Below are 16686 nucleotides of genomic sequence, written 5' to 3' on the forward strand. Positions count from 1 at the left end.
CCTGCTGTGCTTACGGAAAGTCCCCACAACCGTTGTGTCTGTTTCTTAAGTTCCCTCACAACTCGATTAAATGATGTTCTTCTAATCCTCCGTCCCTCCCTGATATTCTGGTTGGAACGGCACCCGTTTGACGGGTAGGCTCGGAGCTCTTCCGGGACCCTAGAGTCGCCCCTCTCCACAGGTTGCCCCCCAAGACTTCATAGGTGATATGTGTTAGACAGCCCGCCTTAAACTGACTGTTCTGCCGCTGTTTAGAGTATTGCTTGAAGCTGATTGTTATAATACTCCCTCGGCGTTCCGGCCACCGGTAATGCGCCTCAGTAGGGTGTTGCTCCGGTCTTACAGCATGACCCCTACTGGTATTCTCCTATTGCTTGATCTCGTTTCTCACTCAGCACAATCTATCTCGCTTCTAGTCCTTTCTTGGGTCCCGCCGCTTCCCGGAGCTGGCGCGGACCCGTTACGTTCTTTCAAGTTGCCAAGCCTCTGTCAGGATCCCACCCCTGACAGAGACCCTACTGTCTCTTCCTCCACAACACCCTCTGCCACCAGGTGTTACTTCGTCCAATTCAGTCAGCTTTCTCCTCTAACTTCCTGCCTGACCCCCAGTTTACCCACTATGGTGGGGAGTGGCCTAATGAATAGAACCCTTAGCTCCCCCCGGAGGCCCAGCTGTGAAATGTATTGGTGTCTGTGATACCTGATCAGATGAACTCCTTCAGTGCCATCGGACGCACCATGGCTCCCCATAGTGGCGGAGCCACAGTACTGCAACGACCAGGACTCTGGGGCGCTGCACTCCCCCCTGGTTAAACACAGTACTCCGGGACTGGGAAGAAAACAACAATACAAGTTAGCAAAAAGACATACAGTTTCATTGAGTGTAATAACAATAAGTATACTTGAACAGGCTTCCCTTTATGGGAGGTAAGAACACTTGAACGTTACAAACATGGTTAACATTATAAATTACAGGCTATAAATAACTCCTGTTACCCAACCGGGTATTCTACTAAGTGCAAAATTGTTGAACAATAATTTAACATTGCCTTTAAGGACTCACACTCTAAATCCACTAAAGACCTTCCTATAATCACATTATAAGGCACTTTAACTTTCTCATTCTCCTTCTTTAAATCTGCAGGACCGCCTGTCCTATCGGCACCAGACCTACTGCCTCTCCTTTCTATTACAGGACCGCCCCGTTCAGCCAGGGCCTACTGCCTTTTCAACTACTATACACAGTATAGAACATAACATTACTTTCAGTTTAAGAGCACTAAGTCATCTCTACATGACTCCTATGAGGACTCAGGGTTTACCTTCTATCCTAACTTTCTATCAGCATTATCAAAACATTTTCTATCAAACATTAAGCCTTCTCATTATCTTTCTTCCTTTCATGCATGCTGGACACCACATCTATCCCTACGGGTCCACTGCATCCTTCTTCTATCTTTCACCTTTTTCTTCTCAGATAACATCATTAACATTTCTTCACAATTAACCAATTGAACACATATAACTTCCTCGTACAAACATTATCATCACTTTTCTCTCATCAACATTATTGCTACTTGTCTTAAGCAATATTACTATCGAGGTGCGGCAAATGAACATCCCCTTTAAGAGGGGACCAAGTCTCTGTGAGGTAGCGTATCTTCTCAAGCTACCAGTCCATACTCAGCAAAGGTTCCAGTGCGGTATCTTCGCAAAGAGTCCTTCTTTAAGTAAAACCAGTAGGAAGCGCCTTTAATAAGGTGCAAACTATGTACAAGAAGTTCGGATCATGCACTGTTCATGATTTCAGTAGTTCTGTAAACGTTATGCAAAAACTTGGAAGACAAACAAGAAAACAAAACAATAGGGATCCCAGGTCCATAGAAGGATCCCCTTTAGAGTTAACCCTGAACGGGTTTAGTAGACAAACAGGAAACAGTAACTATTTACAGATTCATGGTATCGAGGTTTATCTTCATAGTAAATCACAAGACATCAGCCGAAAGTGGGCACCTTCCGACTGTGCAGACTTTGATCCTAGGTCAGCAGCTGATGCCGCACCAGTATCACCAATGGATTTCCCTGGTGCAGTCAGACCACCCGATGTCTGGACCCGAAGGCGGACTCTAGCCGCCAGCTCAGTCGCTGCAATGAGACGTACGGCGGCAATGTTGGTAAGATCCGTTACGTCTGGTTCCATCATGGTTGAAGTACCAGATGACGCTCCCCCAAGCTCACAACGGCGCACGTCCCGGGCATACCACCCGTATGCATTCCGATGACGGGTGTAAGTCACCGGATCTCCCCTTTGTAGCGGATCACCACTTCGGCCACAGCAGGGAGCCTTCACGTTGCAGCTGGCAACGAAGATGTCAGTTGGCAGCCCCGGTTCCTGTATGGAGCCCCATCCTCTCTTCGGGTGGAAGGCCAACACAGTGCCCCGCCTCACCATGTCCCGGTCATCACATGCAGGAGGTGGTTGTCGTACCCTCGGTGGGGCAGTCAGCTCTGCCTCTTTCTGCCTTTTCCAATGTAGGATCAAGCATTGTTTGTATTGGTCCCAGGTAAGCACAGCAAGGGTGAATCCTTCTTCCCGAACTCCATCTGGCCTAACCCGGGGGGTGTCCCACTGGAGGGTCACCCCGTCTGGGCCTACGTCTACGGGTTCCCCCATCCTAGTCGGCAGCGGTGGCACCAGCTTCCCCATTGTATCGGGGGGTAACACCACTAGCTCTGCCGATAGTAGACGGCTTTTACTGGGATGAGGACCGGTCGCGGGAGCGGGATCGAGCAGGGGAGCAGGGGCGTCTCCCATACCTGCGCCTGATGTGGTTCCACCGATGTCGATCCGGTCCATGTCATGAATCCCAATGGCTAGGGATAGCAAGGGACAAGCAAAGTAATACAAAATATCGGACGAGCTCTAGGGTGATGGAACCTGGGCTGACCGCTGCCCTACGCCTGACAAACGCAACTAGAGATAGCCAGGGAGCGTGCCTACGTTGGTTCTAGACGCCACGCACCAGCCTAAGAGCTAACTAGTACTGCAGAGAAAATAAAGACCTCACTTGCCTCCAGAGGAATGAACCCCAAAAGGTATAGTTGCCCCCCACATGTATTGACGGTGAAATGAGAGGAAGGCACACACATAGAGATGATATATATAGGTTCAGCAAATTGAGGCCCGCTGTAAACTAGAAAGCAGAACGATACAAAAGGGGTCTGAGCGGTCAGCAAAAAACCCTAATCAAAAAACCATCCTGAGATTACAAGAACCCATGTGCCAACTCATGGCACATGGGGAGAACCTCAGTCCACTAGAGCTACCAGCTAGCATAGAGACATAATAAGCAAGCTGGACAAAAAAACCAACAACTGAAAATCAGCACTTAGCTTATCCTGAAAGATCTGGGAGCAGGTAGGCAGGAACCAAACAGAGCACATCTGAATACATTGATAGCCAGCAAGGGAATGACAGAAAGGCCAGGTAAAATAGGAAACACCCAGCCTCTGATGGACAGGTGGAAACCAAAGGCCGCAACCCACCAAAGTCACCCAGTACCAGCAGTAACCACCAGAGGGAGCCCACAAACAGAATCCACAACAGGTCCATTAACGAGAACGCTGGAGTCGGCCGCAGCCCGGACCGCGGCTCCTCCAATGGGGTCCCCGGATGCGGCTCCGCCCACCATGGTTCCTCCTCCGCTGGCTCCGAGGACGGGATGGGTAAGCTCAGCTCCGCGGCCGGTTCCAAAGAATTCAGATCTTTCCGCTGCAGTGGACATAGGTCCGCCTCTGGTGAAGGAGGGCAAGCCGGAATCGCTTCTTCCTCGTTCAGGCACTTGCTGCTCGTCATCGCTGCCTGATAGTCGGTGGCAGTGCATGCACCTGACTCCGCCATTTCTCCAGGGCCGAGCTCCTTCTTCACCTCGTTCCCGCCGTTGCAGATCAGGGGGCGGTTCCTCTCCGCTGCTGGGCAGGTCGTTCTCTCGCAGCAGGAGTCGGAGGGGGCGGTCGCTACTTCTGGCGCCGCTTTGGTAGTCTCCTCCCATGGCACGCCCTTCTTCTCCCTCTGCGCTCCCTGTGGCGCTGCAATGGTGGCGACTTTTGGCGGGAGTTTTGGCGGTAAATGGCGCAGCACAGTCTTTACAATAAAGTACAGTCCAAGCACAATAAATCACAGTTCCAAGGCACACATGACCTGATTCTTCAGGCTTAAGTAGATCCTGTTCGTGACGCCAAGTTTGTAGCGCCCCCACCGCCGCAGGGCCAAGGGGTACCCGGTACCGGGCCTCTGAGTCTCTGCTCTGGGGTTGTCACGGCGGCTAGGCCCCGGTCCGTGACCCTGCCATGGGGCGCACAGTGAATAGAGGGATATGGATGATGGTAGTGGTGATGGTGATGCTGTGGTGCGGTGCAGCAAATAACGAGGACACCAGGTTGCAGTCTCTTTACCTCTTTACTGAAGATCTCTGGGTCCTCAGTCCGGAATACGGTTCACCAGGCTGCGCAAGTCTGGCCGGTCCAATGGCACCTCCAGAGTTCCCTTCACAGGTGGAAATCGGAACTAACTACCCCTAGAGAGAAAGAAAGACCTCACTTGCCTCCAGAGAAATAATCCCCAAAGATATAGAAGCCCCCAACAAATAATAACAGTGAGGTAAGAGGAAGGCACATACACAGGAGTGAAAGCAGATTCAGCAAATGAGGCCCACTAATACTAGATAGCAGAAAATAGAAAAAGGGGTCTGTGCGGTCAGTAAAAAACCCTTACAAAATATCCACACTGAGATTTCAAGAACCCCCGCACCAACTAACGGTGTGGGGGGAGAAACTCAGTCCCCTAGAGCAACCAGCAAGCGAGGAAATCACATTTTAGCAAGCTGGACAAGAAACATGATGAATGCTGATAATCAAAAAAAAAAAAAAAAAAAAACTTAGCTTGTCTTGGAGAGACTGGCAGCAAGGTAGTCACAAGGAATCTGAAGAGCACTGAATACATTGAGAGCAGGCAAGGAACTGAGTATCCAGGTGAGCTAAATAGGAAACCAACCAAGGATAACGAACCAGCTGATGCTGCCAACCTGCAGAAAGACAACACTACACAGTACCGCTTGTGACCACTAGAGGGAGCCCAAAAATAGAGTTCACAACAGTACCCCCCCCCTTGAGGAGGGGTCACCGAACCCTCATCAAGACCCCCAGGGCGATCAGGATGAGCCACGTGGAAGGCACAAACCAAATCGGCCGCATGAACATCAGAGGCGACAACCCAGGAATTATCCTCCTGACCATAGCCCTTCCACTTAAACAAATACTGAAGCCTCCGTCTAGAGATACGAGAATCCAAAATCTTCTCCACCACGTACTCCAATTCGCCCTCGACCAGCACCGGAGCAGGAGGCTCAACAGAAGGAACCACAGGTACCACATACCTCCGCAACATAGACCTATGGAACACATTATGAATGGCAAACGATGCTGGGAGATCCAAACGAAAAGACACCGGGTTAAGGATTTCTAAGATCTTATAAGGACCGATGAAGCGAGGCTTGAATTTAGGAGAGGAGACCTTCATAGGAACATACCGAGAAGACAGCCACACCAAATCCCCAACACGAAGTCGGGGACCCACACCGCGGCGGCGGTTGGCAAAGCGCTGAGCCTTCTCCTGTGACAACCTCAAATTGTCCACCACATGGTTCCAAATCTGCTGCAACCTATCCACCACAGAATCCACCCCAGGACAGTCAGAAGACTCAACCTGACCCGAGGAAAAACGAGGATGGAAACCAGAATTGCAGAAAAAAGGCGAAACCAAAGTAGCAGAACTAGCCCGATTATTAAGGGCAAACTCGGCCAATGGCAAAAAAGTCACCCAATCATCCTGATCGGCAGAAACAAAACATCTCAAATAAGTTTCCAACGTCTGATTAGTTCGCTCGGTTTGGCCATTAGTCTGAGGATGGAAGGCCGACGAAAAAGACAAATCAATGCCCATCTTAGCACAAAAAGTCCGCCAAAACCTGGACACAAACTGGGATCCTCTATCAGACACAATATTTTCAGGAATGCCGTGCAAGCGAACCACATTCTGAAAAAATAGAGGAACCAAATCGGAGGAAGAAGGCAACTTAGGCAAGGGCACCAAATGGACCATCTTGGAAAAACTATCACACACCACCCAGATGACAGACATTTTCTGAGATACTGGAAGATCTGAAATAAAATCCATGGAAATGTGCGTCCAAGGCCTTTTCGGAATAGGCAAAGGCAAAAGCAAACCGCTGGCACGAGAACAGCAAGGCTTAGCCCGAGCACAAATCCCACAAGACTGCACAAAGGAACGCACATCCCGCGACAAGGAAGGCCACCAGAAGGACCTAGCCACCAAATCTCTGGTACCAAAAATCCCAGGATGACCCGCCAACACCGAAGAATGAACCTCGGAAATAACTCTGCTGGTCCATCTATCCGGGACAAACAGTCTCTCTGGTGGACAACGGTCAGGTCTATCCGCCTGAAATTTCTGCAGCACTCGTCGCAAATCTGGGGAAATGGCAGACAAAATCACTCCCTCTCTGAGAATACCAGCCGGCTCAGAAACTCCCGGAGAGTCAGGCACAAAACTCCTAGAAAGTGCATCAGCTTTCACGTTCTTCGAACCAGGCAGGTATGAGACCACGAAGTTGAAACGGGAGAAAAACAACGACCAACGAGCCTGTCTAGGATTCAGGCGCTTGGCAGATTCAAGGTAAATCAGATTTTTGTGATCAGTCAAGACCACCACACGATGTTTAGCTCCTTCGAGCCAATGTCGCCACTCCTCAAATGCCCACTTCATAGCCAACAACTCCCGATTACCAACATCATAATTCCGCTCGGCAGGCAAAAACTTTCTTGAAAAGAAAGCACATGGCTTCATCACAGAGCCATCAGAGCTTCTCTGCGACAAAACAGCCCCTGCTCCAATCTCAGAAGCATCAACCTCGACCTGGAAGGGGAGAGAGACATCTGGCTGACATAAGACTGGAGCTGAAGAAAACCGGTGCTTCAGCTCCCGAAAGGCCTCCACGGCCACAGGAGACCAATTAGTCACATCAGAACCCTTCTTGGTCAAATCCGTCAAAGGTTTAACCACGCTAGAAAAATTAGCGATGAAACGACGGTAAAAATTAGCAAAACCCAAGAACTTCTGAAGACTCTTAACAGACGTGGGCTGAGTCCAGTCATGAATAGCCTGGACCTTGACTGGGTCCATCTCCACAGTAGAAGGAGAAAAAATAAAACCCAAAAAGGAGACCTTCTGTACTCCGAAGAGGCATTTTGAGCCCTTCACAAATAAAGCATTAGCACGCAGGACCTGAAACACCATCCTGAGCTGCTTCACATGGGATGCCCAATCATCAGAAAAGACCAAAATGTCATCCAGATAAACAATCATAAATTTATCCAGATATTCTCGGAAGATGTCATGCATGAAGGACTGAAACACAGAAGGAGCATTAGAGAGTCCAAAAGGCATCACCAAGTACTCAAAATGGCCTTCAGGCGTATTAAATGCTGTTTTCCATTCATCTCCCTGCTTAATGCGCACAAGGTTATACGCACCACGGAGATCTATCTTGGTGAACCAACTGGCACCCTTAATCCGAGCAAACAAATCAGACAATAGTGGTAAAGGATACTGAAATTTGACTGTGATTTTATTCAGAAGACGATAATCTATACAAGGTCTCAAAGAACCGTCCTTCTTGGCCACAAAAAAAAATCCTGCACCAAGAGGGGAAGAGGATGGGCGAATATGTCCCTTCTCCAAAGACTCCTTTATATAACTCCGCATCGCGGCATGCTCTGGTATAGACAGATTAAAAAGTCGTCCCTTAGGGAATTTACTACCAGGAATTAAATTTATAGCACAGTCACAATCCCTATGAGGGGGCAGGGCACTGGACCTGGGCTCATCAAATACATCCTGGTAGTCAGACAAAACCTCAGGGACCTCAGAAGGAGTGGAAGAAGCAATAGACACCAACGGAGCATCGCCATGAATTCCCTGACAACCCCAACTTGACACAGACATAGCTTTCCAATCTAAAACTGGATTATGAGCCTGCAGCCATGGCAGACCCAAAACGACAACATCATGCAAATTATGCAGAACAAGAAAGCGAATCACCTCCTGATGTACGGGAGTCATGCACATGGTCATTTGCGTCCAATACTGAGGCTTATTCTCAGCCAATGGCGTAGCATCAATTTCCCTCAGAGGAATAGGAAATTCCAAAGGCTCCAGGATAAAACCACAGCGCCTGGCAAACGACAAATCCATCAGATTCAGGGCAGCACCTGAATCCACAAAAGCCATAACCGGGTAGGACGACAAAGAACAAATCAAAGTAACAGACAAAATAAATTTAGGCTGCATAGTACCAATGGTGACAGGTTTAGCGATTTTTTTAAAGTGTTTAGAGCATGCTGAGATAACATGAGTAGAATCACCACAGTAAAAGCACAACCCATTTTGACGTCTATGACTTTGTCGCTCAATTCTGGTCAGAGTTCGGTCACATTGCATAGACTCAGGTCTCTGTTCAGAAAATACCGCCAAAGGATGAGCAGATTTGCGCTCCCGCAAACGCCGATCAACCTGAATGGCTAAAGCCATAGAATCACTCAGACTTGTAGGGGTGGGAAACCCCACCATAACATTCTTAATGGCCTCAGAAAGACCTTCTCTGAAATTTGCAGCCAGGGCACACTCATTCCATTGAGTAAGCACCGACCATTTCCGAAATTTTTGACAATACACCTCTGCTTCATCCTGACCTTGAGAGATAGCCAGCAACGCTTTTTCTGCCTGATTCTCAAGATTAGGCTCCTCATAAAGCAGTCCAAGAGCCAGGAAAAATGCATCTACATTAAGCAATGCAGGATCTCCTGGCGCCAGAGAGAAAGCCCAATCTTGAGGGTCGCCACGCAACAAGGAGATAACAATTTTAACTTGCTGAGCGGAATCACCAGAGGAACGAGGTCTCAGAGATAGAAATAACTTACAATTATTCTTAAAATTTAGAAACCTAGATCTATCTCCAGAAAACAACTCAGGAATGGGTATCTTTGGTTCTTACATAGAGCTATGAATAACAAAATCCTGAATACTTTGCACCCGTGCAGTAAGATGATCCACACTAGAAGTCAGAGTATGAACATTCATGTCTGCAGCTGAGCTCAAAACCACCCAGAGTTCAAGGGGATGAAAGAAGCTAAACAGACTGCAGCAAAGGAAAAGCGGGAGGAAAAAAAAAAAAAATGTACTCAGGTCTTCTTTTTATCCCACTTCTGCGATGCATTAAACACTTTTTGGCCTGCTCTACTGTTATGATCCTTAGTGGTTGAGGATCACAAAATACTCCAGCTAAGTAACAAAACATAGGACCAGCTTTAGGGAGGTGGTAAACTGGACTGACCGCAAATCTGAACCTATCCAACACACTAGAGGTAGCCGGTGAACGTGACTAAAATCCTAGACGTCTCGAGCCAGCCTGAGGAACTAACTACCCCTAGAGAGAAAGAAAGACCTCACTTGCCTCCAGAGAAATAATCCCCAAAGATATAGAAGCCCCCAACAAATAATAACGGTGAGGTAAGAGGAAGGCACATACACAGGGGTGAAAGCAGATTCAGCAAATGAGGCCCACTAATACTAGATAGCAGAAAATAGAAAAAGGGGTCTGTGCGGTCAGTAAAAAACCCTTACAAAATATCCACACTGAGATTTCAAGAACCCCTGCACCAACTAACGGTGTGGGGGGAGAAACTCAGTCCCCTAGAGCAACCAGCAAGCGACAAAATCACATTTTAGCAAGCTGGACAAGAAACATGATGAATGCTGATAATCAAAAAATAAACAAACAAAAACTTAGCTTGTCTTGGAGAGACTGGGAGCAAGGTAGTCACAAGGAATCTGAAGAGCACTGAATACATTGAGAGCAGGCAAGGAACTGAGTATCCAGGTGAGCTAAATAGGAAACCAACCAAGGATAACGAACCAGCTGATGCTGCCAACCTGCAGAAAGACAACACTACACAGTACCGCTTGTGACCACTAGAGGGAGCCCAAAAATAGAGTTCACAACACCCCATATATTGCACCATACAGAATAATGGACCCCATATAATGCTCCATACAGTGTAATGAGCCCCATGTATTGCTACATACAGTATAATGAGCCCCATATATTGCTCCTGCAGTATATAATAGGCCCCATATATTGCTCCATACATAATAATGAGCCCCATATATTGCTCCATACAGTATATAATAGGCCTCACATATTGCTGCATACAGAATAATGAGCCCCATATTTTGCTCCATACAGAATCATGAGCAACATATATTGCTCCATACAGTATATAATATGCCCTATACAGTATATTGCTCCATACAGAATAATGGACCCCATATAATGCTCCATACAGTGTAATGAGCCCCATATATTGCTACATACAGAATAATGAGCCTGATATATTGCTCCATGCAGTATATAATAGGCCCCATGTTTTGCTCCATACAGAATCATGAGCCCCATATATTGCTCCATACAGTATATAATATGCCCCATATATTGCTCCATATAGAATAATGAGCCCCATATATTAATCCATCCATTATACAGTATAATAGGCTCCATATATTGCTCCATACAGTATAATGGGTCCCATATATTGCTCCATACTTTATAGTGGGCCCCATATAATGATCCATAAATAATAATGAGCCCCATATATTGCTCCAAACAGTATAATGAGCCCTAGATAATGCTCCATGCAGTATAGTGAGCCCCATTTATTGCTCCATAAATTATGGGCCCATATAATGGTCCATAGAGTGTAGGATGGGCCCCATGTAATTCTGCATACAGAATGAGCTGAATATAATACTACAGTATATGATGGGCCCCATATATTGCTTCTTATATAATGGGCCCCATAAAATGCTGCATACAGTGTAAGATGGGCCAAATACAGTATAATGAGCCTCATATATTGTTCCATACAGTATAGCAAGTTCCAAATAACGCTCCATACAGTCTATAATGGGCCCCATATATTGCTGCATACAGAATGAGCCCCATATAATGCTCCATACAGAATAGGCCCCATATAATGCCCCATACAGTATATGATGGGCTCCATATATTGCTCCAAACAGAATGGGCCCCATATAATGCTCCATATATAATGGGTCCCATATAATGCGCCATATATAATGGGCCCTATATAATGCTCCATATATTATGAGCCCCAAATATTGCTACATACAGAATAATGGACCCCATATACAGTGGGAAAAAGTATTTAGTCAGCCACCAATTGTGCAAGTTCTCCCATTTAAAAAGATGAGAGAAGCCTGTAATTGACATCATAGGTAGACCACAACTATGAGAGTCAAAATGAGAAAACAAATCCAGAAAATCACCTTGTCTGATTTGGAAAGATTTATTTTGCAAAATATGGTGGAAAATAAGTATTTGGTCATTAACAAAAGTTCATCTTAATATTTTGTTATAAATCCTTTGTTCGCAATGACAGTGGTCAAACGTTTTCCGTAAGTCTTCACAAGGTTGGCACACACTGTTGGTGGTATATTGGCCCATTCCTCCATGCAGATCTCCTCTACAGCAGTGATGTTTTGGGCCTGTCGCTGGGCAACACGGACTTTCAACTCCCTCCAAAGGTTTTCTATGGAGTTGAGATCTGGAGCCTGGCTAGGCCACTACAGGACCTTCATATGCTTCTTACGAAGCCACTCCTTTGTTGCCCTGGCGGTGTGCTTGGGTTCATTATCATTCTGAAAGACCCATCCACGTTTCATCTTCAATGCCCTTGCTGATGGAAGGGGATTTGCACTCAAAATCTCACGATACATGGCCCCATTCATCCTTTCATGTACACGGATCAGTCATTCTGGTCCCTTTGAAGAGAAACAGCCCCAAATCATGATGTTGCCACCCCCATGCTTCACAGTAGGTATGGCATCCTTTGGATGCAACTCTGCATTCTGTCTCCTCCAAACACAATGAGTTTTGTTTCTACCAAACAGTTCTACTTTGGTTTCATCAGACCATATAACATTCTCCCAATACTCTTATGGATAATCCAAATGCTCTCTAGCAAACTTCAGACAGGCCCGGACATGTACTGGCTTAAGCAGAGAGACACATCAGGCACTGCAGGATCTGAGTCCCTGGCGGCATAGTGTGTTACCGATGGTAGCCTTTGTTACAGTGGTCCCAGCTTTATGCAGGTCATTCACTAGGTCCCCCCATGTGGCTCTGTGATTTTTGCTCACCGTTCTTGTCGTCATTTTGACCCCACAGGGTGAGATTTTGCATGGAGCCCCAGATAAAGTGAGCTTATCAGTGGTCTTGTATGTCTTCCATTTTCTTATTATTGCTCCCACAGTTGATTTCATCACACCAAGCTGCTTGCCTATTGCAGATTCAGTCTTCACAGTCTGGTGCAGGGAACAATTTTGTTTCTGGTGTCTTTCGATTGCTCTTTGGTCTTCATCATAGTGGAGTTTGGAGTCAGACTGTTTGAGGTTGTGGACAGGTGTCTTTTATACTGATAACAAGTTCAAACATGTGCCATTACTACAGGCAATGAGTGGAGGACAGAGGAGCCTCTTAAAGAAGAAGATACAGGCCTGTGAGAGCCAGAAATCTTGCATGATTTCAGGTGACCATAATAATTCTCCACCACATTTTGCAAAATAAATCTTGCCAAATCACACAAGGTGATTTTCTGATTTGTTTTATCATTTTGACTCTCATTGTTGTGGTCTATCTTTGATGTCAATTACAGGCCTCTCTCATCTTTTTAAGGGGGAGAACTTGCACAATTGGTGGCTGACTAAATACTTTTTTTCCCACTGTAATGCTTCATACAGTATAATGAGCCCCATGTATTGCTCCATACAGTATATAATAGGCCCCATATATTGCTCCATACATAATTGCTCCATACATAATAATGAGCCCCATATGTTGCTCCATACAGTATAATGAGCCCCATAAAATGCTCCAAACAGTATAATGAGCCCCATATAATGCTCCATATAGTATAATGAGCCCCATATATTGCTCTATACAGTATATAATAGGCACCATATATTCCTCTATACAGAATAATGAGCCCGATATGTCGCTCCATACAGTATAGACTAGGCCCCATATATTGCTCCATGCATAATTATAAGCCCCATATTTTGCTCAATACAGAATCATGAGAAACATATATTGCTCCATACAGTATATGATATGCCCCATATTTTGCTCCATACAGAATAATGAGCCCCATTCATTGATCCATGCAGTATATATTAGGTCCCATATATTGCTCCATAGAGTATAATGAGCCACATCTATTGCTCCAAACAGTATAATGAGCCCCATATAATGCTCTATACCAGGGATCCCCAACCTGTAGCTCGGGAGCCACATGTGGCTCGCGGTCCCATGAATTGTGGCTCGCGGCTGTCTGCCAGCTTGGTGCATTAGCTCCAGATCTAACAAACAGGTATGAAGATCACATTTTAAAATTATGAATGTTGTGAGCAGCCCTGCACAGAAGAGCAGATGTGGATGCACATATACTGGTCTTTCGTTTAGATATAGTTTAAGTATGGTAAGCTGAGAACTGGATGATACTACCTGGGAGAGGAGGTGCTTGAAGCTATATGCAACCATGTTTTGGGAGTGATTGATGGGAGAATACTGAAGGGGTATTGTGATAACCCCTGGATCTTGGTATTATGCTTTGGGGTGATTTATGTGGAAAAGCTTTGATTATCATCATACCCATAATGAGGCTTTGGTTGCCATTATTGTAAGGGAGTCGAGACTTGGATGTGGCTCGCGACCCTCTCCCAGAGCTGAATGTGGCTCGCGACCCTCTCTCAGAACTGAATGTGGCTCTCAAGGTCAGAAAGGTTGGGGACCATTGCTCTATACAGTAAAATGAGCCCTATACATTGCTCCATTCATAATGAGCCCCATATAATGTTCCATACAGTATATGATGGTCCCCATATCTTGCACCATATATAATGGGTCCCATATAATTTTCCATACAGTATAGGATGGGCCCCATTCAGTATAATAAGCCCCATATATTGCTCCATACAGTATGAGTCCCATATAATGCTCCATACAGTATAGTGAGCCCTATACATTATGGGCCCCATATAATGCTCCATACAGAATAGGTCTCATGTTATTCCCCATACAGTATATGATGGGCCCCATATATTCCTCCAAATAGAATGGGCCCCATATAATGCTCTATATATAATGGGACCCCATAAGATGCTCCATATATAATGGGCCCCACATAATGATCCATATATAATTGGCCCCATAAGATGCTCCATATATAATGGACCCCATAAGATGCTCCATATATAATAGGCCCCATACCATGCACCATATATAATGGGCCCCATATAATGGTCAATATACTGTATAATTGGCCACATAAGATGCTCCATATATAATGGACCCTATATAATGCTCCACATATAATGAGCCCCATCTGATGCTCCATATATAATGAGCCCCATATAATGCTCCATATATAATGGGACCCATATAATGCTCCATAGATAATGGGCCTTATATAATGCTCCATATATAATTGGCCCCATAAGATGCTCCGTATATAATGGGCCCCATATGATGCACCATATATATTGGGCCCCATTTAATACTCCATATATAATGGGCCCCATATTATTTTCCATATATAATGGGACCTATAAGATGCTCCATATATAATGAGCCCCATATGATGCTCCATATATAATGGGCACCATATGATGTTCCATATGATACTACATATATAATGGCCCATTTAATGCTCCATATATAATGGGCCCCATATAATGCTCCATGTATAATAGGCCCCATAAGATGTTCCATATGTAATGGACCACAAATAATGCTCCATATACAGTGCCTTGAGAAAGTATTCGGCCCCCTGGAACTTTTCAACCTTTTCCCACATATCATGCTTCAAACATAAATGTAAATTTTTGGTGAAGAATTAACAACAAGTGGAACACAATTGTGAAGTTGAACAAAATTTATTGGTTATTTGAAATTTTTGTGGAAATTCAAAAACTGAAAAGTGGGGCGTGCAATATTATTCGGCCCCTTTACTTTCAGTGCAGCAAACTCACTCCAGAAGTTCATTGTGGATCTCTGAATGATCTAATGTTGTCCTAAATGCCTAATGATGATAAATATAATCCACCTGTGTTTAATCAAGTCTCCGTATAAATGCACCTGCTCTGTGATAGTCTCAGGGTTCTGTTTGATGCACAGAGAGCATCATGAAGACCAAGGAACACAACAGGCAGGTCCGTGATACTGTTGTGGACAAGTTTAAAGCTGGATTTGGATACAAAATGATTTCCAAACCTTTAAACATCCCAAGGAGCACTGTGCAAGCGATCATATTGAAATGGAAGGAGTATCATACCACTGCAAATCTACCAAGACCCGGCCGTCCCTCTAAACTTTCATCTCAAACAAGGAGAAGACTGATCAGAGATGCAGCCAAGAGGCCCATGATCACTCTGGATGAACTGCAGAGATCTACAGCTGAGGTGAGACAGTCTGTCCATAGGACAACAATCAGTCGTACACTGCACAAATCTGGCCTTTATGGAAGAGTAGCAAGAAGAAAGCCATTTCTCAAAGATATCCATAAAAAGTGTTGCTTAAAGTTTGCAACAAGCCACCTGGGAGACACACCAAACATGTGGAAGAAGGTGCTCTGGTCAGACGAAACCAAAATCGAACTTTTTGGCAACAATGTCAAACAATATGTTTGGCGTAAAGGCAACACAGCTCATCACCATGAACACACCATCCCCAATGTCAAACATGGTGGTGGCAGCATCATGGTTTGGGCCTGCTTTTCTTCAGCAGGGACAGGGAAGATGGTTAAAATTGATGGGAAGATGGATAGAGCCAAATGCAGGACCATTCTTGAAGAAAACCTGTTGGAGTCTGCAAAAGACCTGAGACTGGGATGGAGATTTGAGACAATGATTCCAAACATAAAGCAAAATCTACAATGGAATGGTTCACAAATAAATGTATCCAGGTGTCAGAATGGCCAAGTCAAAGTCCAGACCTCGATCCAATCGAGAATCTGTGGAAAGAGCTGAAAACTGCTGTCCACAAACGATCTCCATCAAACCTTACTGAGCTCGAGCTGTTTGCCAAGGAAGAATGGGCAAGAATTTGAGTCTCTTGATGTACAAAACTAATAGAGACATACCCCAAGGGACTGCAGCTGTAATCGCAGCAAAAGTTGGCGCAACAAAGCATTAAGCTAAACGGGCCAAATAATATTTTACGCCCCACTTTTCAGCTTTTGAATTTCCATAAAAATGTAAAATAACCAATAAATTTTGTTCAGCTTTGCAATTGTGTTCCACTTGTTGTTGATTCGTCACCAAAAATTTACATTTGGTATCTTTATGTTTGAAGCATGATATGTGGGAAAAGGTTGAAAAGTTCAAGGGCACAAATACTTTTGCAAGGCACTGTATAATGGGCCTCATAAGATGCTCCATATATAATGGGCCCTATATAATGTTCCATATATAAT

Source organism: Ranitomeya variabilis, chromosome 6 (genome assembly GCF_051348905.1).
Source record: "Ranitomeya variabilis isolate aRanVar5 chromosome 6, aRanVar5.hap1, whole genome shotgun sequence".
NCBI classification, from domain to species: domain Eukaryota; kingdom Metazoa; phylum Chordata; class Amphibia; order Anura; family Dendrobatidae; genus Ranitomeya; species Ranitomeya variabilis.